Here is a 24,084-nt window from a genome sequence, read left to right as displayed (position 1 = left end):
TAAGCTCCAACAAAAGGTGATATCTAGAAGATTAATAAATGTCCAATTTAAGAAAATGTTGAGTGAGCTTGTCTTGCATTCCTACTTGAAGAGTACAACCACAATGTATTCCACAACAGCAAAGTAAAATAAGTAAAATTATTTTAAGTAAACTAAACAGGAAGGCTTTCCAAGAACTGGGCAGTTGTTGGAACTGAGTCAATATAGGTTCGATTGACAGCGCATCAGTGGCAGAGATATGAGTGTCTAAAGCTTTCATAGGCTGGGTAATATTATGTGAATAGTCTGGAACATACACACAACATTTGATTTTGGTCAAAGCACAAGTTTTCCCTTGGGCTGCCATTAAAATGTCCAAAGCCATATAGTTTCATAAGACTACCTGCCTAATCTGATACGTTTCCTCAGTTAGGAGGGTAAGGACATGGAATGTATTATTGAAAGCTGGAGCCATGTGCTTGGGCAAAGCTTCAACTTGTAACTCAATACTGATTGCAGCTGCCTGTGGGGAAAATACAGCCATCAGATAGAACCACCAAGATGTCCATTTTTGTTGCCTATGGTGAGCTTTTATAATTTCCCAGTTAGATGGGAGAGCATCCAGTTTGGTGAGGATACATCCCGGGAGATAAGGGTGACTTCACATATACCCTCCAGTTTAGTTATAAGGTACGTATGACCAGCCATGAGTTCCACAAGCCCATAACCATCCCCAAGGAGAAGGGTAGTCACTTATTTTTGGAAAATTATCTTGCCATCCCATCCACATCTGGTCTGTGAAAAGAAGGTTCTGATTTCATTGTTGAAGTGGCAGCCATCCCATAGCATGGGTTTCAGTCTGAGGGTGACTATTATTGTGTCTTTCAAAACATGGAAGCACTTTGCCTGATACCTGCACTTGAACAGCTGCCATTCTCCCATGTTCATCATATATTGCATAACCTAAAGCTGAGGTAGAGTTTAGCTGTTTTCTGATTAGATTAAAAGGGTCCCAAGTTCTGTGTGGCTATGATACATGCAAAAACTGGGACTACGTTGATAATGTTCAGTTTACCAATCATAATAAAATCCCCATAAACTAAGGTTGGCTTGTTGAATATGCCAGGGCAACCCAGAAGTGGAGGAAAGTGGCAATTCTCCACACACCCAACAGTTTGTATGATTATGTAGAGAAGCTAAAGTCTTTGCCCACTCAGTAAATAAGTTACTCTCTGCATGATTCCAACTTATACCCAAAAGTAGAATGCCAATCCATATCTTTGTGTTACACATCCCTTTCGATTCTTCTAGCAGGAGTTTGAGGTCACTGGTTGGCTCACAGGAATAAATAGGATCAGTCTCTTGTGTTTTGTCAGCCTGTGGGACTTCATAAGAGACAGGTTTAATTTGAGATAAGTGGAACCAGCTGTTTATTTCTAGTAGTTTACAGTTGGGGTACTAAGGACAACTTGATAGGGCCCCTTCATTTTGGGGAAAGTTGATCTGCTGGGGATCCTTCCTTCCAAGTTTTTAATAGGACTCAATGCCCCAGCTGGATTGTAACAAGATTCTCTTCCTTAGTAGGGGAAGGAAGTCTTTGATTTCCATACTCAAGGGCACCTTTTGCACTTGTCCTAAGTTGATTACATAATTCTGTAACTTGAAAGTATCTATATCTATTAGGAGGTCTGTAGTTAAGAAAGGCTTTCCATACATTATTTCAAAAGGGCTGCACTGCAAATTTCCCTTAGGAGCCACTCAAACCTGTAACAAAGCTACAGGCAATAAAGATAGCCAAGTTCATGATGTTCCTTGGCATAGTTTAGCAACAGTCCTTTTAAAAGTTTAATTAGCTATTTCTACTTTCCCTAAAGACTGTGGCCTCCATGCCAAGTGAAGGCAGTGCTGAATTTCTAGGGCTGAAGATATGTTTTGGGTAATTGTCATTATAAAAGATGGACCATTATTGTTCTATAAGCTCTTAGGCAGCCCAAATTTGGGAATCATTTCCTTTAATAGGAGTTTAGAAACCGAAATTGCCTTTTCAGACCCGGTATGAAAAGCCTTGTCCCAACCAGTAAAGTTGTCAACAAGTGTTAACAAATATTTAAACCATTTACATGGGGGCCTCTGAGTATAATCTATTTGCCAATCTTCACTAGGGTACGTTCCCCAATGCTGAACAGGCCTTACTAAAGGAGGAAGTAAAGATTGGTTATTTGGGTTATTCCAGGCACTTAGTTCACAGGCCTGAGTTAACTGCTTTACTCTTTTAAGTAAGCCTTTTTTAATAAAAAGCCGAGACATCAATAGAAACAGGGTATCTCTTCCTAAATGAGTAGAGTCATATAAATGCTTAACTATTTTCCACTGATTAGCACCAGGTATCAACAGCTTGTTGTCATTGATAAGCCAGCCAGAAGAATCTGAAATTAAACCCCAACCTTTAGCCCATTCTTTTTCCTTTTCAGTATATCTTGGTTCTGTCATTACTATGGCTGAAGGCACTAACATGCAAACAAGTCCAAATGGCTCCTTTAACGCTGCTGCCTTAGCTGCTGCATCTGCAAAGGAGTTTCCCTTAGATACCGTAGAGTCTCCTTTTTGATGCCCTCTGCAATGGATTGCAGCTACTTCCTTGGGAAGCAAAACAGCATCTAATAGATTCAGAATTTCTAAGTGATGTTTTATAGGGGAACCCTTAGCAGTTAGGAGTTTTCATTCCTTCCAGATTAGCAGCATGAGCATGAAGTACCAGACAGGCATACTTAGAATCAATGTAAAAGTTGATTCTTAAGTCCTTTCCCAATTTCAGGGCTCTAATAAGAGCTATTAATTCTTCCTTTTAAGCTGAGGTAGAAGCTGGTAAGGCCTGAGATTCACTTACCTCGTGTTGACTCATATCCAGATCCTGTTTCCCTGATGCACAAAGCTACTGCCATCTGTAAATCATTCTACCTCAGGATTATATAGAGGCTCATCCTTTAAATCCAGCCAGCTGGAGTAAACTTGCTCCATAACTTGTATACAAGAATGATCTAGGGTAGGGTGCCTGTGGATTCAGGTAAATAGGTAACTGAATTCAAAGTCTGGCATGCTTTAAGAGTTACATCAGGAGTGTCTAGCAACAAAGTCTGATATTTCAATAAGCATATCCCTGTCATCCACTGGTGTCCTTTGGCTTCTAGGACTCCTTGTACTTGGTGTGGGATTAAAACCTCCAGATGTTGTCCTAAAACCAGTTTGTTGGCTTCATCTACTAAATGAGCAGTTGCTGCCACTGCCCTGAGGCATCCAGGCCATCCTGAAGTTACATAGTCTAATTGCTTAGAAAAATAGGTCACTGTTAGAGAATATCTCCCATCTCCTATACAAGGACACCTAGGGTGGTTCCTTGTTTTTCAGCTACATAAAGGAAAAGTGGCTTATCAAGATTAGGAATTCGCAGGGTTGGAGCTGATCCCAATTTCTCCTTGAGAGCATTAAAACTTTTTTGCAGTTACTATCCCATTCAAAAGGATCTACATCTGCTCCTTTCAGAGCCTCATATAAAGGCTTGGCTATATGCCCAAATGTGGGCACCCATAAATGGCAGAATTCTGCCATCCCTAGGAAAAACCACAGCTGCTTTCTAGTTTGGAGTTGTGGAATACTTAAGATAGCTTCACTTTATTCTGGCACTACTGCTCAGGTGCCAAGGGTTAGGACAAATCCTAAGTATTTAACCTCTTGAGTTGAAAACTGGGCTTTATGCCCTAAGATGCTATACCCATTAGCTGCCAGAAAATTTAGAAACCTGATGGTATTTTCATCTGAGTCTCTTTTGGTTGGGCTAGCAATCAACAGGTTATCTACATATTGAATAATAGTGCCCCAAATTCAACCAACTGGTGCATGCACATGATTTTCCTTTCGGTCGGGGGTCTCTTCAGTATCATCCCTTCCGTGGTTCACCAGAAAGATGTTACAGAGTCTCGTACAAGAAAGGATGCAGGGCCAGTCCATAGTGCAAAGCAAAACAAAGTTTATTAAGAAAGTATAGTGAAAGAACAGCTACTCCATACAGAGGAGGGCATTCCCAAAAGTAAGAGAAGGAATGCATCCACCCTAGGTACAAGGCTTGTATGTATATATATATACACACACACATATATACAATTATATATGTGTATATATGTATATATATGTATGATAAAAAAGATAATGGGGAGATATGCTCTGCTACAAGGGTTTGTGATAAAGGATTAATTTTCTTAATTACTATATTTTGCAAGAATCATTATTGGTATCTTTAAAGCAAAATTAGGAATGTCTTTCTTCTTGAGATATTGGGATATCTGGACACTCCCAAGTCTGGGTCTGTTTAGTAAACATTATCAATCTGTTCCCTTAACCATAAACATCAAGAAGACAGGAATACCTCACTTTCTGGGAATGCAGCCCAGCAAATCCCAGCCTCATTTTCCTAGTCCTCACTTAAGATGGAGTCACTCTGGTTCAAATATTTCTGACACTACTGTATTATTTGTAACTACATTTATGGATATTTACATTTTTAAAAGTATATTAAGACACTGAAGTCTTCAGATTTTTGTGCTAGATCATAGGGAAAGAAATGGGGGTATAATGGTAGCTCTTCAGCATCTATTAAATTAAAACTAGAAAATGACTTAAATGGAAAGACAGCACAGTGTAATGGAAAACACAGGGATTTAGAATTGGAAGGCCGAGGTTTGAATCCTGGCGCATTCATTTAACATCTCCTAATTTGTTAAATGGGTGACTACTGCTACTACTAATAATAATAACAAAAATTGGAAACAAATTTACTAAAGCATAAAAATGCAGGGAGATTTCTACCTCTGTTTATGATGAAGTAACTAATGCCAAACATGCTCTCCCACTATTAAAAAAGCTATAAAGTTGGACGTGATGTAAAAAAAAAGTTTTAAGATACTAAACAATAGGCAGTACAGGACTTTGGTCACCGAGAAAAAAGAAACATACAAGGTGAGCCCTATATTCATGTCAGTTCTATGACTTGGGACAATTTCTTGAGTAAGACATAAGAAAGTAGAACTCAAGCAGACCAAGACAGTCCTGCTGAGCTGAGAAGATAAATATTAAAGTTCAGGGCAAGATATTGGAGAGGAGGGAGCTATGCAGAAGGGTTCACAGGTATCTCCGTTTGCGTTTCCCATAAGTCACTGGCCAAGGTTTAATATATAGATGTGTGGGGCAGGACTGCGTGAGACCTAGCAGCAAGAAAGTGTCATGGATTTGAGAGTTGAACAGAGATTCTAGAGGTTGCACAGTGCTAAAAAATATCAGAGTGGCACCATAGCCAGAGTGACAAGACCCCAATAAAATTCCTAGCATTCAGCTAAGGCAATAGAAAGGCCATGCCTTTAAAAAGGGTCCACGCTGTAGGATTACGGCTACTCTATAAACACACACTAAGAAAGCCTATAACCAAGCCTCCACAAAACCAAGTAGAACTGCCAGCAAACTGACTGCTAAAACAAAATGAAACATTATTTAAAGGAAGAGAATATGCAAAATTGATTTCTTACAATATATTATCCAAAATATCTAGCAACACAAATAGCTTAATATGCAAAGAAGGAAATGTTACCCTAAATCAAGAAAAAAAAAACAATCAATATTAAAATATCCCTGTATGCTCTGATTTTGGAATTAACAGATAAGGGTTGCTAAGCAGCTACTAAATTATATTCAAACATATAAAGAAAAATGCGGTTTTAATAAGAGAACAAATAGAAAAATCTCAGCAGAAAAATAAAAACAATACAGAAGAATCAAATTTAAAAATCTATAAATTAAAAGTAAAATATCTGAAATAAAACTACTTATTGGAAGAGTCTAACAGCAAACTGGAGTTAGAAGAAAAAGGGGTCAGTGAATTTGAATACAAGTTTATACAAATTACCCAATCTGAAAAACAGAAAGAAAAATATTTGAAAACAATCAAGAGCCTCAATGACCTGTGAGATAATGCAAAGCTCTCAAACATGCATGTAATTGGACCCCCAGAGGCAAGGAGAGAGAGAGAATTAGAAAGAAAGTTATTTGAAAAATAAAGCTCAAAATGTCTTAAATTTGGTGAATAACAATAACCTATATATCCAGGAGATCAGCAAACTCCAGTAGGCTAAGTATAAAGAAAACCACACTCAGATACATCATAGTCAAATACCTAAAAACAGACAGAAATTCTTTAAAAAAAAAAAAAAAAAAAAAAACAGCAAAGACCCCCTCAACGATCTAGAATCAGAAATACCATTTGACCCAGCATTCCCATTACTGGGTATATACTCAAAGGATTACAAATCATTCTACTATAAAGACACATGCACATGTATGTTAACTGCAGCACTATTTACAATAGCAAAGACTTAGAACCAACCCAAACGTTCATCAGTGATAGACTGGATAAAGAAAATATGGCACATATACACCATGGAACACTATGCAGTCATAAAAAAGGATGAGTTCATGTCCTTTTCAGGTACATGAATGAAGCTGGAAACCATCACATTTTCTTCCAATAAAAGACTTGCATTTTTATTTTCTTGTTGGTATATTTTGAACATTAGAAAATATTCATAATACATATATCTGACTAAGTACTATCATTCAAAATATATAAAGAACTCTTACAACTCAATATTAAGAAGATAAACAACCTAATAAAAGTAGGGTAGGGATTACACAAGACTTTTGAACACTTTATAAAAGAAGATATATGTATGACCAACGAGTATGTGAAAAGATGCTCAACATCTTCAGCCTTCAAATAAATATAAATTAAAACTAAATTGAGATAAAAATGTATTATCACCAGAATGGCTAAAAATAAAAAGTGTTGCGGTGCAGAAAATAATTCCCCAGAATATGGCTCTTTAGGATGCTAAGCACTTTGAAAGTGGAAAGGTCTCAGAAATAAGCATCAGAACCACGGGCTCTCTCCGACCTTCTCTTGCCTTTCTGTCTCTCTGATCCTTTTTCCAGAAGCACTGGGGGAGACTCTCTCTGAAATTTCCTTACCTAGGAAAGCTTATTTCCAAAAGAAATACATTATGTATTAAGATTACCTCTCTAGGAATCTCATCAAATAACCAGGAAAGGTCAACCACAGAGAAGAGAAGAAACTGGGGGTCGTCATCATACTGAGATAAATGTTTCATCTATTTTTCTGAGGGCAGCTCTAAGAGATTTCCTAGAGGGGAGGGGAGCTTTATCTGCATAAAAAGTTCCTATGTTCCTATGTAATTCTGCCCCTAACCTTGTCCATCTAGCTTCCAAATAGAATCATGTACAAAATAATGTCTGCCTCCTGCGTCCATACATCTCTCCCATATAAAGAAAGTATTTAAGCCTCAACCATATGGACCCTCTTTAAGTCTCATATTTTGTATATCGCTTCTGTGTTTAGGCCCATTAATAAATGTGTATGCCTTTTTCTCCTATTAATCTGCCTTTTGTCAGTTCATTTTCAGTGAATCTTCAGTGGTCAGAGAGAAAGCTTTCTCTCAACTCCTACAAAAGAGTGACACTATCAAGTTGTAAACTACATATAAAATCTTAAGCCCCCCACTGACTGAACAGACACCCTCTTGGCCAAGGGGACCCCAGAAAAACCATAAAACCTGAATTCCCAGCCATGATGGGTTTTGGAGTTTAGGCACAATTGACTAGCATTAATAAAATTAGTAAAAATGGACATCATAAGACTAAATGGACTCTTTGTGACAATAAAACACCAAATTATAAACAGGACCTAAGGCCATGCCAGATAATGATTAAGTCACATGCCCCTACAGGTCACTCTGGCCCAGTGTTTGGTTAACAGACTTACTTATCTTAACATAAAACGTTCCTTTCTGCTGACTCTAAATTTTTAGACAAAGCTTTACTCCTTTAACCAATTGCAAATTAAAGAATTTCTTAATCCACCTGTAACCTGTAGGCCATTGCTTCAAGATATCCCACCTTTTGGGGCATAACCAACATATACCTTCCATGTATTGATTTATGACTTTGCCTGTAACTCCTCCCTCCCTAAAATGTATAAAGCCAAACTGTAATCTAACTTCTGCAGATGCATTTTCTCAGGATCTCTTTAGACTGTGTTCCTCTGTTCCTCAGGACATAGTCACTCATATTGACTCAAATCTCTTTAAAATATCTGGTTTTTTCATCAACAAAGTGAAGATGTGAAGCAACTAGAACTCTTGTACATTGTAGATAAGAGTGGTACAACCTCTTTGAACTATACAAGATGGTACAACCTCTTAAGAGAAAAGGTATTTTTTTTCAATTTTTTTAATCAAACTGATTATACATCTACCCTATTGTCACTCACATCCGTGTGAAGAGACCACCAAACAGGCTTTGTGTGAGTAACAAGGCTATTTATTTCACTGGGTGCAGGCGGACTGAGTCCTAAAAGAGAGTCAGCAAAGGGAGATGGGATGGGGCCATTTTGTAGAGTTTGAGGAGGTAAAGGAAAATTACAATCAAAGGGGGTTGTCTTCTGGTGGGCAGGGGTGTGGATCACAAGGCGCTCAGTGGGGGAGCTTTTTGAGCCAGGATGAGCCAGGAGAAGGAATTTCACAAGGTAATGTCATCAGTTAAGGCAAGGACTGGCCATTTTCACTTCTTTTGTGGTGAACTGTCATCAGTTAAGGCAGGAACAGGCCATTTAAATTTCACTTCTTTTGTGATTCTTCAGTTACTTCAGGTCATCTGGATGTTTATGTGCAGGTCACAGGGGATATGGTGACTTAGCTTGGGCTCAGAGGCCTGACATTCCTGTCCTCTTATATTAATAAGAAAAATAAAACAAAATAGTGTTGAAGTGTTGGGGCAGTGAAAATTTTGGCGGCGGTGGTATGGAGAGATAATGGGCGATGTTTCTCAGGGCTGCTTCAAGAGGGATTAGGGCAGTGTGGGAATCTAGAGTGGGAAAGATTAAGCTGAAGGAAGATTTTGTGGTAAGGGGTGATATTGTGGGGTTGTTAGAGGAAACATTTGTCATATAGAATTACTGGTGATGGCCTGGATATGGTTTTGTATGAATTGCAAAACTAAATGGAATAAGAGAAGGAGAAAAACAGGTATTAAAGGACTAAGAATTGGGAGGACCCAGGACATCTAATTAGAGTGTCTAAGTAGGTTCAGCATAGCCCTGCCACCAAAGATTATTTATTTACTTTAAGAGGGAGTTAAGAGTGGTGGTTTGGGATAGCACCAGGAGATATCAGCTGTGATGCCTTGGAGAAACAGTGTAAACCGGCAGTGTAAACAAGAGCAGGGCATTTATGAGTAGTTGAGAACAGTAAATAGGAATATGACTAGAAAGAAGACAGTAGGGATGACAAGTTTTTTGGGGTGCAGTCCAAGTTGGTCTGGTGTCTGGAATGAGACTGGGGCCTAATAAAAAGGAGCGTCTATACAGGAGCTTAAATGGTCTATACCCTGTAGCATTCTGAGGACAGGCCCGAATTCTGAGAAGGCAAGTGGTAAAAGTATTGTCCAGTCCTTTTTAAGTTGGTGGCTGAGCTTGGTGAGGTGTGTTTTTAAAAGACCATTAGTCCTTTCTACCTTTCTTGAAGATTGAGGACTGTAAGGGGTATGAAGGTTTCACTGAATACCAAGAGCCTGAGAATCTGCTTGGGTGATTTGACTAGTAAAGGTCAGTCCGTTATCAGACTGTAGAGAGGTGGGAAGGCCAAACTGAGGAATTATATCTAACAGAAGGGAAGAAATGACCACGGCGGCCTTCTCAGACCCTGTGGGAAAGGCCTCTACCTATCTAGTGAAAGTGTCTACCCAGACCAAGAGGTATTTTAGTTTTCTGACTCAGGGCATGCGAGCAAAGTCAATTTGCCAGTCTTGGGCAGGGACAAATCCTCGAGCTCGATGTGTAGGAAAGGGTGGGGGCCTGAAAAATCCTTGAGGGATAGTAGAATAGCAGGTGGAACACTAAGAAGTTATTTCCTTGAGGATAGATTTCCATGATGGAAAGGAAATGAGAGGTTCTAAGAGACAGGCTAGCAGCTTGTAACCTACATGGAAGAGGTTATGAAATGACCACAGAATAGAATGGGCCTGTGAGGCTGGAAGGAGATATTTTCCTTGGTCTGATAACCTTTTGCTTTGTGTGGGAAGCGATTGATAGGTGGAAGTTTCAGCAGGGGAGTAGTTGGGAGTGACCAATGTGAAGGAGAAAAAAACTGGTCTTGAGGGACAGAAGTTGGAATGCTGGTTGCTTGTCTAGCCATCTTATCAGCATAAGTGTTGCGTAGAGCAATGGGATCTGACGCCTTTTGATGGCCCTTGCAGTGAATGACTCCAGCTTCCTTTGGAAGTGAAGCGGCCTTGAGCAGAGTTTTTATTAAAGAGGCATTAATGATGGAGGACCCTTGCATAGTGAGGAAATCTCTTTCAGCCCATGTAACAGCATGGTGGTGCAGAATATGGAAGGCATATTTAGAGTCAATATAAACATTGACGCATAGTCCTTTTGCAAGAGTGAGGGCCTCAGGTAAGGCAACTAGTTCAGCTTGCTGAGAGGTAGTGGAGGGTGGCAGAGCGGTAGCCTCAATGATAGGTGTGGAAGATACTATAGCATAGCCTGCCTTTGCTGGTGAGTGGCGGTTAGGCCTGGTGGAACTGCCATCAATAAACCAAATGTGTTCAGGGTGAGGAACATGAAAGAATATGGAGAAATGGAGAGAATGTCAGGTGGATCAGAGAGATAGTCATGGAAGTCAGGTGTGGTATCAGGAATAATGTGGGAGGCCGGATTGAAGTCCAGGCCAGGAACAATGATAATTGTGAGAGACTCAACAAAGAGTGAGTATAGCTGAAGGAGCTGGGGAGCAGAAAGTATATGCATCAGGTGGGAGGAAGAAAATAGATTTTGGAAGTTATGAGAACTGTAGAGAGTGAGTTGAGCATAGTTTGTGATTTTGAGGGCCTCTAAAAGTATTAGGGCGGCAGCAGCCACCGCATGCAGACATGAGGGCTAGTCGGCTGTTGTTTGGATAAAAAGGCTATAGGGCATGGTCCTGGCTCTTGTGTAAGAATTCTGACTGCACGAACTGTGCCTAGGAAGGAAAGGAGTTGTTGTTTTGTAGAAGGGATTGGGGTTTGGGAGATTAGCCGGACACGATCAGCAGGGAGAGAATGTGTGTTTTTATGAGAATTATGACGAGATAGGTAACAGATGAGGAAGAAATTTGGGCTTGACTGAAGTAATGGGGGCTGTCTGTGAAGCCTTGTGGCAGTACAGCCCAGGTAATTTGCTGAGCCTGATGGGTGTCAGAGTCAGTCCAAGTGAAAGTGAAGAGAGGCTGGGATGAAGGGTGCAAAGGAATAGTAAAGAAAGTATGTTTGAGATCCAGAGCAGAATAATGGGTTATAGCGGGAGGTATTGAGGATAGGAGAGTATATGTGTTTGGCTCCATGGAATGGATAGGCAAAACAATTTGGTTGACAAGGTGCAGATCCTGAACTAACCTGTAAGCCTTGTCTGGTTTTAGGACAGGTAAAAGGGGGGAATTGTAAGGGGAGTTTACAGGCTTTAAAAGGCCATGCTGTAGCAGGTGAGTGATAACAGGCTTTAATCCTTTTAAATTGTGCTGTGGGATGGGATACTGGCATTGAGTGGGGTAAGAGTGATTAAGTTTTAATGGGATGATAAGGGGTACATGATCGATCACTAAGGAGGAAGTAGAAGTGTCCTATACTTGTGGGTTAAGATGGGGAGATGCAAGGGGAGGATGTGAAGGAGGCTTTGAACTGGGGGAAAAGGTGGCAATGAGGTGTGGCTGTAGCCCAGGAATAGTCAGGGAAGCAGATAATTTAGTTAAAATGTCTCGGCCTAATAAGGGAACTGGGCAGGTGGGGATAACTAAAAATGATTGCTTAAAAGAGTATTGTCTAAGTTGGCACCAGAGTTGGGGAGTTTTAAGAGGTTTAGAAGCCTGGTCGTCAATACCTGCAACAGTTATGGAGGCAAGGGAAACAGGCCCTTGAAAAGAAGGTAATGTGGAGTGGGTAGCCTCGATATTGATTAAGAATGGGACGGACTTACCTTCCACTGTGAGAGTTACCTAGCATGTCTATGATGGTTCTGTAGGCTTCCGAGGCAATCAGGCAGTGTCAGTCTTCAGCTGCTAAGCCAAGAAGATCTGGGAAGCAGTCAGACAGAGAGCCTTGGGCCAGAGTTTTAGGGGCTCTGGAAGTGGCTGCCAGGTGAGTTGAACAGTCCGATTTTCAGTGGGGTCCTGCACAGATGGGACACGGCTTAGGAGGAATCCTGGGCTGTGGGCATTCCTTGGCCTAGTGGCTAGATTTCTGGCACTTGAAGCAAGTTCTTGGGGGAAGCGGTCCTGGAGGAACGCCTGGCTGCTGTGGTTCATGTATTTGGAAGTTCTTGTGTACTGGAGATGTGGCTGGGGTTTCTCTCACAGTGGAGGCAAGGAATTACAACTCAGAAATATGTTGCTACTTGGCTGCCACTACTCTATTATTATACACCTTGAAGGTGAGGTTAATTAAGTCCTGTTGTGGGGTTTGAGGGCCAGAATCTAATTTTTGGAGTTTTATTTAATGTCGGGAGTGGATTGGGTAATAAAATGCATATTGAGAATAAGACAGCCTTTTGACCTTTTAGGGTCTAGGGCTGTAAAGCGTCTCAGGGTTGCTGCCCAATAAGCCATGAACTGGGCTGGGTTTTTCACATTTGATGAAAAAGAACCTAAATGCTAACTGATTTGGGAGAGGTTCGGTAAAGAAAAAGGAGCATTAACCTTGATTATGTCTTTAGCTCCAGTCACCTTTTTAAGAGGAAATTGCTGGGCAGGTGGGGGAGGGCTAGTCGCTGAACGAAACTGTAAGCCAGACAGGGTGTGAGGAGGGGAGGTGATAAAAGGATTATAGGGTGGGGGAGGCTGAGGAAAAACTGGGACCTAGCTCGGCCTGGCAAGGAGGGGAGAGGTCAGATGGGTCTGTAGAAAAGGAAGATTAGGAAGACTCAGTGACACTTGGGGTTGGGACTGAAGGGACTGGCGGGAGGGAAAGAAGGAAGATTTGGGATGAGTTGCATTGGGAACAGAAACTAGGAAGGGACCGATGTGTAAAAGAATGCCTGGATGTCAGGCACCTCAGACTGTTTGCCTATTTTACGACAAGAATTATTTAGATCTTGTAGGATGGAAAAATTGAAAGTGCCATTTTCTATCTATTTGGAACCACTGTCAAGTTTGTACTGGGGTCAAGCGGCATTGTAGAAGAAAATAAGGCATTTAGGTTTTAGGTCAGGTGTGAGTGGAGGAGGTTTTCAGTTCTTGAGAATGCAAGATAAGGGAGAATAAGGAGGAATGGAGGGTGGAAGGTTGCCTGTAGTGAAGGATGCAAGCCCAGAGAAAAGAGAGAGTAGAGACATGGAGAGAAGGGGTCGGGGGGTTCTTGCCCTCCAGAAAAGCGGGAAAGGGGTTGGGACGCGGAGATAAGGACTTCAGCAATTTTATATCAAGATATTTTGTGTACAACCACAAAAATACTTTCATTTGTTCATAGCAGTTTTATTTATAATACCTAAAACCTGGAAACAACTCAAATGTCTATCAATATAAAATTGATAAATTATGGCATATTCTATAAAGAAATACAGATTAGTAAGCAAAAAAGAATAAATTACTGATATACACAATAGCATAAATGAATCTCCAGACTCCAGGTTAAACAAAGTAAATGCTGTATGATTTCATATATATAAAGTTCAAAAACAGAATAAATTATTTTGTAATAATAGATGAGCGGTTGTTCAAAGATAGGGGTTACAGTGGGAGTTTGACTTCAAAGGGGTAGGAGCGCACTTTCCAGGATGATATTATGATTCATTTCTTGATAGGAGCTAAAACTACTCAGGCGTATACATTTGTCAAGATTAATTGAATTGTACACTTAAAATGGATGCATTTTTCTCTATATAATTTTTACCTCAACAAAGTTGATTTAAAAAAGAAAGCAGAGCCGTTCCAGGTTTGAGAAATATGTGCTCTCTTCTCTCTTTCCTGGAGCAGCATGAGCTCATTTTCAGGTTGAAAAGTGATGGCTTTATTTGTAAACAAATGTCAACTTTACCTTGCCAAAGAGGAAGTAGTATGCCCTCAAGGTACTTGAAGGGTGGGGTGAATGTGTGTCGGTCAGAGAAGGAGCAATGGATTATTAAGAAGGCAGAGGGGAAAAAAATAAAAAACAGAGTAGTTTGATAAAGGTTTGGAGATGTAATTTATGCATTCCAGAAAATATTACAAACCTATAAGGGGGTATGCCTGTGCACTGATGAAGAAAATTTGTTTGCTATGTAGCACCCTGGATATCAAGCTGGAGCCATCTCACCGAATACATGCTTAAAAATTGGCCTTAAGGTCAGTTAAATTTGTATAAAACTTTTTAAAATTTTTTCATTTTTGTGGGTGCGTAGTAGGTGTGTGTGTGTGTATGTGTGTGTGTATATATATATTTGTATAAAACTTTTAAAAATTTTTCATTTTCATATGTATATATATATATATACCTACTACGTACCCGCAAAAATGAAAAAAAAAAAAAATATATATATATACCCACAGGGTACATAAAATATTTTGCTACAAGCACACAACGTGTAATGATCACACCAGGGTAAATGGGGTATATATCACCTCAAGCATTTATCCTTCCTTTGTGTTACAAACAATCCAATTATACTTTCATAGTCATTTTTAAATGTACAATAAATTATTGTTGACTGTAGTCATAATGCATAAACGTTTTAAATAGGTACCTGAAGTGTAAAAGCCCCTTGTCAATACCTGTGTATCTTTTCTTGAGGTAAATTACAATGGATTTACTGACTTAGAGCTTGAGGCGAATCCCACTGATATCTCTGGCCTAGTGCAAAGACAGGGCTGTTCTTAGAACATAATGTTCAGAAACAGAAAATGCAGAATTCTTTTGACCCAGTGCAAACCACAAACCTCCTAGTTGGAGCATCCTGCAGCCTAAATAAATAAAGAGCCAGTCACCCTCTAATTATTCCAACTGATTTATCCTGTCTTGTAAATGACCCTCTTCTTTTCTAGATATCTACTCTAAAAGTTGGTTAATTTCTTGTTCCCAACACCTGAATTAAATGAAAAGACCACAAAATTCTATTGGCAACTTATTAGCTATTTCTTTATAGTGTCTCCAGAAATCTTGGGAGAGGTATTGAAATACGATGGGAAAAGACACTAAAACATCTGGTTCAAGTAAGATTTTGATATTTTCTGGCTTTCTATTACACTCATACTTCCTGGCCTCTATTTCTACATACAATTAGCAATTTCACTGAATGAGTTCTTTTGTTTTCTTTCTTCCCAAGCAACTGGTAATAATATTTGACAGTATAGCAATATGCTGGGGCGGTGTAAGTCACAGTAAAGAGCTTCAGCTGGAGCTATGCTGACTTGGGTTTGGACTCTGACTTTTCAACTCTGCCATTCACACCAGCTCTTCAACTTAAATTAATTAATGTCTCTGAGCCTGTTTTCTCATCTCTAATATGGGAAAAATAATACTTAGCTCAAATGGTTGTTATGCCTATTAAATGAGGTAACACTTGCCAAATGTATGAAACAGTGCCTGTCATAGGGTAAGTACTTGGCATTGTAAGCTATTGTTATTTATTATAAGTTCTCACCCTTCTTGGATTCCTGAAAGCACTTTATCCTATTATCTTATTTTATCTTATTCTATCTACTCTCTTCCTGAAAGTAGAGACTCCCCTCTCTCATCTAAATCACTTATCACAGAGCATTACAATAGTAAGTCTTCAACAAATGGTTATTCTTCTCATCATTATTAAATTGGATTTCTGAACATGTGGTAGAAAACAGACATTAGGATGTTAGTGGTCCAGAGATACCACTTCTAACCATTTTTCTTTCAAGTGAGAATTTTGAAATCTCAGATATCTATTTGAGGATCAAGTCAAAGACCCAGAGTCTTAACTCAGAATGTCGACCCCAAAGTAGACATTCTCTGTGCTTGGACTGCCTAACTCTGTTTGAGCTTTGTTGAATGATGGGCAAGAGAAGGGCATTATCTCTGATTTTATCTCAAACCAAATTTTCATGTTAATCCTTGTTGATCTCTCATTGAGAATAACACTACCTCTTTGCTGACATCTTATTCTTTGCCTTACCAAATCATGTCTCAACCCGTTCCTTCCCTCTTAAGAGTACCTCTCCACACCTCGTTCCTAGCATCTGTCGTCTTCCCTAACAACAGATACCCTTCTCTCTACATCAAATCATGATTTTCATTCTTTCTAAAATTCCCACATCTAACATATTTCCTGTCCAAATCCTACCATGGCCAGTTGAAGTTTCCTGTGGACTCTGGATAATGCTGGATTCTAGAGAAATTATGACAGAAGAAATGTCTAAGAATGTCCTTGTCTACAAAAGGCTTATGTTTTCTTTAGGGAAATAGGACAAACATGAAAAAGGAATTTCATAGGGAACTATTTCAGCATATTATGTATACAGTATACTTTACCAGGCCTCATAGATACAGAGTAGTCTAGGAGCTCTTGTTGCCTGCTCTCTTAGGAGACAAAACAAATATTAGAAAAAAATCAAAGCAACATCACTTACATTGTATCAAATATAGAGAAGTATGAAAATGGATCAGAGTGTAAGAACAATTGTGAAAGGCAACTGATCAGGGAATACTTCTTAGAGGAAGTGGAACATAATCTGAACTCTGAAGAGGCTATACTTTAGGGAAGTTCAAGGAGGAGGGTGTGTAGGGCATTCCAGACAGGGGAGCAGTGTGAGCAAAGGTGTGGTGTCCAGGATGTTTGTAGGTTGTTTAGAAACAATGAGCATTCTGTTGAGCAGCTACTGTGAGGTAAGATTTTACAAGGCCTTGAATGCTAATTTAAGGAATGTGTATTTGATCATGTGGCTGTGTTTCACAAAACCCTAGGACTCCTCAGAAGAGATCTCACATTCAAAAACAGAGAATTAGGCCTGGTGCGGTGGCTCACACTTGTAATCCCAGCACTCTGGGAGACCAAGGCGGGAGGATCATGAGGTCAGGAGTTCAAGACCAGCCTGACCAACATGGTGAAATCTCCCCTGTACTAAAAATACAAAAATTAGTTGGGCGTGGTGGCACACATCCGTAATCCCAGCTACTTGGGAGGCTGAGGCAGGGGAATCACTTGAACCCGGGAGGCAGAGGTTGCAGTGAGCAGAGATCATGCCAGTGCACTCCAGCCTGGGTGACAAAGCAACACTCTGTGTCTCAAAACAAACAGACAAACAAAAAAACCAGAATTGGTGCAGGTGGAGAGAGGAGAAAGAATTGAGTAAGGAGGCTGAGCAGGTGGGGATCTAGGACTTCCATTTTCACTTCAACCAAACTGATCTTACTTTTTCTGTTTGATATGTTAAAATATCATGTGAGATTTTATTTGGAAGAAAGTCGTCCCCTCGTTAAAAAATTGAAAATCTCTGCTCTAGATATAATAAAAGCCATTAAAGAATTTTGAGCATAGAAGATTAGAATTAGCACAATATAGAGTTTATCTCATCCAGTATGTAAACAAAGCAGTAATCCTTTTCCTGAAACATAATTCCTGTGGTAGAAAAAGCACAACTTTTCATGACAATGCATTCCACCACTGAATACCTCTAACTCAGAAGATCTGAACATAGAATCCACAGATCCCTTAGAGGTACCATAAAGTTTGATTGAAAACATATTATAACTTTCTTTAATTTCGAACTTAAATTTGCCATTTCTCTGACTATGAACATAGGCAACACAACTTAATTGTATTATCAATACCTAAAAAATAGATATTTTATACCACTTTAAAATTACCACTTTGTCTTGCATCATGTATGTGAAATAAATAAATAAAATTATCGTAGGTATCTTCAATTTTTTTGAAATTTTAAAAATTATATTTAAATACAATTTATTTCCTGTGTAATCCTATGCATTTTTATGCATTTGAAAACGTTCTGAGGAAGGTTCATAGGCTTTACCAGATTTCCCAAAGGATTCAAGGCACAGAAGAATGTTATGAAACTGGGCCTTAGGTTTATAATTTTTTCTATTAATCCAGAATTTTTATTCTAACATCTGTTCTTATATTTCTCCTCTACAACTGCATAGAATAAGTCTAATACTACTTCCATATGATAGTCTATCAAATATTTGAAGACAACTGTGACATGTCTATAGGATTTTCTTCTCAAACTAATCATACCACATTTCTTCATCTGTCCCTCAAAAGATATGCCAATGGGTCCTCTCATTATTCTGACTAGCTTTTACAACATGTTCCACTTGACCTATTTTCTTCATGTATTCTGCTTAAAGTATGGTAACTACATCTGAGCAACCATCTAGAAAGGGAAGTTTTAGAGACAGGACTTCAAGTCTGTCTCATTAGTTACAGTAATTCCTGTTCCACAAGTCATAATTACTTGAGTCCATGGACTGAGGTATAACCAATGTGGTCATTTATTCTTCTGGCTTAGGAACACTCTGGAACTCAGAAGAGGTGAGTTCATTTAAGGCAGTATACTAAAGTGGTTAAATGGGGCTAGACAGGTCTGGGTTTGTATCCTATTTCTACTGCATACTAGTTGGGTGACTTGGGGGAAGATCACTTGATTTCTGAAACTCATTTTTTTCTATTGTAAAATGGACAAAATAATAGTACCTACTTCAAAAATTTGTGTTGATTAAATGAAGTGATGAATGTAAAGTGCTTAGCACAGTGTCTGGTATATGCCTATTAACGTCAAACCAAGCAAGACAAGCATTACCCTCCTTTTTTATCAAATGTGGGCCCTGGGCTCCCCTTTCTAATCTCCATATTACCATGATTTCACTTCCTCTTTTTTGATCTAAAATTTGAATATGTTCCCATCCAATCTCACTATACTCATAGCATGGCTTGACAAAGACTCATCTCCTCCTCAGAGATTCACTCTCCCTTGAATCTCTGCAGAAAATTTAAAGAAACCAGCCACCAACACCGAAAATTATTATAATTAAGGTTTCTGTTGAAATGTGTTCACAGTGGTTATCTGCCTCAAAAAGTTCAAGCTACATCCCAAATAATTAACTTCATTTTAACTTGTCAGTATTTGAAAGTCTCACTTTCAAATCAACTCACTGAACCTGTTTATCAATGTACGTCTCCTCTTCTCCCCCATAGTGGGTTCCTAGAAAAGTTATCAAAAGTTGAATAAAGGAAGAAGGAGGAAGAGAAAGTCTTTTAAAATATGAAATGGGGTGGGTAATATAAGCTATATACACATATTTTCAGCCTGTATAACTTCACGGCAACAAGTTTCCTAAGTTCAAATTCCACGATACAAAGTAATAGACACTTTCATTTGCTTAAAGCTTCCTTCAGACTTAGACTTAATAAAATGTTTCTGTGCTATACGGCCACGGAGTTTGCCTGAAAACTCTTGATTTCTTGGGTTTATCCTGTATGATTGACATACATAACTTTCGTTATTTCCACATACAGGCTTTGCTTTTCCAAACAGAACAGTGACAGTCATTTTATTCTCTCCCTGTGTTGCATTATCTTCCACAATGCCTAACACAGTACTGAGGGCATTGTCCACATTCAGTAAAACTTTTAATAACCCTTATTATCAAACAATCAAGAATTTAATGTCTCCTCTGGGCCAAGGCTTGGTTAGATGTTGAGGTGAGGGTGGGGTGGGAACCACATGGGTGGCAAATAGTTAAGTATGAAAGAGTCCCTAACCTCCAAAATACTTGGAGTTTCACTACAGAAAGAAATAAGGGAATATAAAAATAAATACATATTATAGGCAAATTTCTTCAAATGTGAATTATTTTCTGTGTACTTTCTCTTGAAGTCCTAAAACATAAGTCAAATTCTAACTGAAGCAATTATCCTTCCATCTCTTCTTTTTTTTCTCTCCTCCTTCTAACCTTATCTCACCCAAATTACCAAACTGCTGTAATATAGCTTAAAATAAAAATCTGTGGGGTGTATAAACCGCAGATCTCATTCCCTTACTACCCCGATTGAAACATGTATCTCCCTTCATGTGTAGAACACAGTAAGATACTCGCGGGAAAAAAAAGCAAATGCAGGATTTAAAATTTTATTCCAGTGTATTTTAAAAACGATTTGTCTTTTAAAATAGCTTTATTAATTCAAAATATGAATCTCATGGTTTTGGAGGAGACTTATTGGAGCCTTTGAAATCTCATCATTAAGGCACTTCCTTCTCTGGTAGAACTATTCCAATTTTCTTTCCTCGGCTGTGTCTTACTTGAGAATTATTAGCTGGGGCTATCTTTAGTCTTCCATAGAGGGTTGCATCACTAAGCACAACATAAGATTGTGCAAACCTATGCATTGATCCATAAAACTTTGGATGTATAAGATGCTAAATAAATGGTTGTTAAATGTAGAATAAAGGACATGAGCTGTTATACATGAACACAATAAGCCTTTAGCAAACACAACTACCAGAATACATAAATGAACATATAAATGACTAAACAGGAGGCTTGAAAGTTATATGTTACCCATTGAGGTTTAAGAGGTATTTGGTATGTCTCTTCTAATCACTCAGGGATGGTTTCTTGAAGAAGATAGGCCTCACAGGAATTGCACACTTAAAGACTGAAGAGTCCTGAGAACATTCCAGACGTAGGACAGCTTGGGAAGGAGACTCAGGGGTGAAAGTAACATATTTGGATTTAGGGAAAAACGACAAGATCAGTTTGCCAAGCATGATTTTTCCCCTCAGTGTTCAAAGTAAAAAAAGGAAATGCAATCCATATGGTTTGGATTTATTTATGCTCAATTATGAAGAGCTTTAAGACATTTTCTAACCTCTCAAGTTTTTAAGCCCCTTTTCTCCCTGAAGAACAGGAAGTCTTAATTTTCCTAGCTTAAGGGAACTTGAGAACTAAACGATTTGTGTTGGATTTAAACATGCGAGTTCATGAGTTTAAAGTCAGACAGACTTGGTATAATCCAATGTCCTAACTGTTGCCAGTGACATATTTCTCTACTCTATGTGATATCTTTCAGAGCAACTCTGATTTTATTTCTGTCTTTAAATGGAGGAAAACGTATTTTGAAATAAGAAAATACAGGAGGTTCAGAATTTATAACTGGGTTACTGATGGCTCTAGCCCAGTTGTAGATCTGAACAAATCACCTCCATATGCTAGCATAGCCGTGTTCCCTTTTTCATTTTTTACATCTGCAGGGAGAAAAAAATCTCAGAATATGTTAGTAAACAAGCATACCATTTGATTTTCAAGCCATATGTAATCATTTTGATCCAAAAATATAACTTCCACACAAGGCTAGCTTATTTTACTGGCTTTTCCCTGACATGCACAATTTTTAAATGTTTTTATCGTTTTATCACTAAGCTACTTCTTTCTGTTAGAGATCATATGAAGGGTACTATTTTAAGGGATAATAAAGAGGGCAAGGTTAATCAAAGTGGATAATTAGACTAGTGATGGAAACACAACTACACGCATGGTTTAGTTTGTTTTGTTATTGCTGCAACAGTTTACCCTAGATTTTGAGCTTTAGCTATGCCGTCCTGTCCTGCCCCTCATCCCAATCTCTAAAGAGATATTCAGCATTCTAATTTACTCATGCATTTCCTCAATTTCCTATTCTGTTATGACTTTCTAGTGTGAAATTTGCAGCCAGCAACAGGCTAACCAAACATGAGTAGTTGTGACCATGGGATATATGGTGGCCTATTCTTTGTGTACAAAACATACCACTGACAAAGTGACACTTTCACATTCTCCACTGATTTCTCAGTCACTCTTAGGTTCAAAACAACAACAACAAAATGTTATTTTAATCTCAAGTTTTGAGCCCCTGTGTGGTCGGACTCCAAACAGAATTTTTTTTTCCTTTTCCACTAGAGCAGCTGGGTCCAACTGTTCTGGCTGGTATCATTCCACCTGTCTAGAAATAAACAGTGGGGAGGCTTATATGTAGGTCTCTTGGCACCCAGATATTCTCTACCATAAATAGGACTACTGCCATAGTTCACTGTGAATGCTATCTGCTTACATTGGCTAAAGGGACTGTTTCTTAGTACAGTCATAGTGGTGCTTTTTCAGTTCGCCTGGGGTAGGGTAGGGGGATTGTGTTATGGAGTCAGACAGAGACCAGAGATTGTGTTATCGAGTCAGACAGAGACCACAGTATTAAAAGAAAGTTAACTAGCTTGGTACCATTGCACAGGACCATGGTGCGTTGTAATAGTACCTAATGCAAATATAAGTATACAAAGCATTGTTAAAACATAATTTAATTCATCTATTCCTAGGAAAAACACTTTAAGGTAGATCCTGTTCTAATCTCCAATTTAACAATGAGAAAATAGAAGCCAAGAGAGGTTTAGTCACCTGTTCAAGGTTATATTGCTAGTAAGGTCTATATGAGAATCAAACCCAGGTCTCCAACTCCAAGTCCAGCGTTCTTTGTTTTAGTCTACAAGATGCCTGCAATGGAATAAATTTAATGTCCAGAGTATTTTGAGGGATCATAAAATGAACAATAGATGATTTTATTCCTTTTTCAACTTCTTTCTTTCAGGACATGGTTCTCTTTTGCTCAGTGTAAGTTTTCTTTCTTTAGTGAAATAGTCCACACTTTTAGACCATTCACACTTTTGGAACAAATGCTTACCAAGAGTCATGTATCTGTTTATTTCATTACTCAGCTATGGACAAAATTTAGCTCAAAAATATTAGGTTGTGTAAGAGGAAGATAAATGAGTGGCAGCAACCACAAATCCCAAATATCACTATTTAATATGCCATTGTAGGAGTCCTTATCATGTATCCCAAAGAAAAATTATTATAGAAAAAGAAATGCACAAGAGGGTATTTGGAACCTGATATCTCTTTACTTCAGCTCCCAGATCTTCAGAACACCACCCTCCCACCTTGGCCCCAATAGAGGCCTTGATGGGAGAGGAAAGGGGTAAAGAAACTTCAGATTGGGTTCTCAAAGATGATCTAGTTCAACTCAACCTTTTAAATTAGATGAGGGAGTGTGGTATAATGGTTAAAACATAGGCTCTACTTGTCAATTATACCTTAATAAAGCTGGGATAAATTTCTAAACACGGGTTCCAGAATCAGATAGACCTCAGTTTAAGTCCAGTCCTCTAGCACTTCCCAGTTGTGCAGCCTTCAACAAGTTTCTTAACTTCTCTGAACTATGACTGTCTAATCTATAAAATAAGGATAATAATGCTATCTCATAGGGTGTTTATAAGCATTGAATAATGTAAGTATTTGTAAGTATTACATATATGCATGTGTGTATTTATATATGTGATGAGGAAAAGTAGTCGGTGTTGAGCATAAATACAGATTGAGGCAAACAATCAACCAGGCTCTCCTTTTATAAGATTAGTATAGGAGGGAACTAGTTTTGTCATAATACTACATCCCTCTATTATTTTTAAATAAAAAGGAAAAAATGAAGCTATCCATCAGGTAAAGCAGTGGTCCATGTTGGCCTGATGCTTTATGAAGTGTTGGGAGGTAGGTATGGAGGCACCTTAACACCAGTTTTGGAGCAAAAGTTCTAGAAGCTGGTTTAGAACTGCACAGCTATGGATACACCTGATGAAAACTGCAAAAGGTGATGGCAGGCCCCAAAATATGACCAGCAACCCCATGAGCCCTTGGGACATCCAAAGGAATTTAAAAATTGTACCCCATTCAGATGAACAATAAAACCCAAATGTACTGGAATTCTTTTTGTTCTGCCTGGCATTTGGGGGTGTCCGAGGACATGTGTTTTTAACAAAGTTGACTTTATGACCATTCTAAGTATTGAACAGATTCCTGCACGAGGTGCCAGGTTTCAAGTTAGGTCCTCTTAGTATAAGCTGTCTTTTCCAAATGTAAACCTATTTGCATTGTCATTTCTAAAAATCCAGTAGGTTTCTGGATATTGTA

This window comes from Theropithecus gelada, chromosome X (assembly GCF_003255815.1).
Source record: "Theropithecus gelada isolate Dixy chromosome X, Tgel_1.0, whole genome shotgun sequence".
Taxonomy (NCBI): Eukaryota; Metazoa; Chordata; class Mammalia; order Primates; family Cercopithecidae; genus Theropithecus; species Theropithecus gelada.
The sequence above is the reverse complement of the archived record's forward strand: the minus strand, read 5'-3'. Positions refer to the sequence as shown.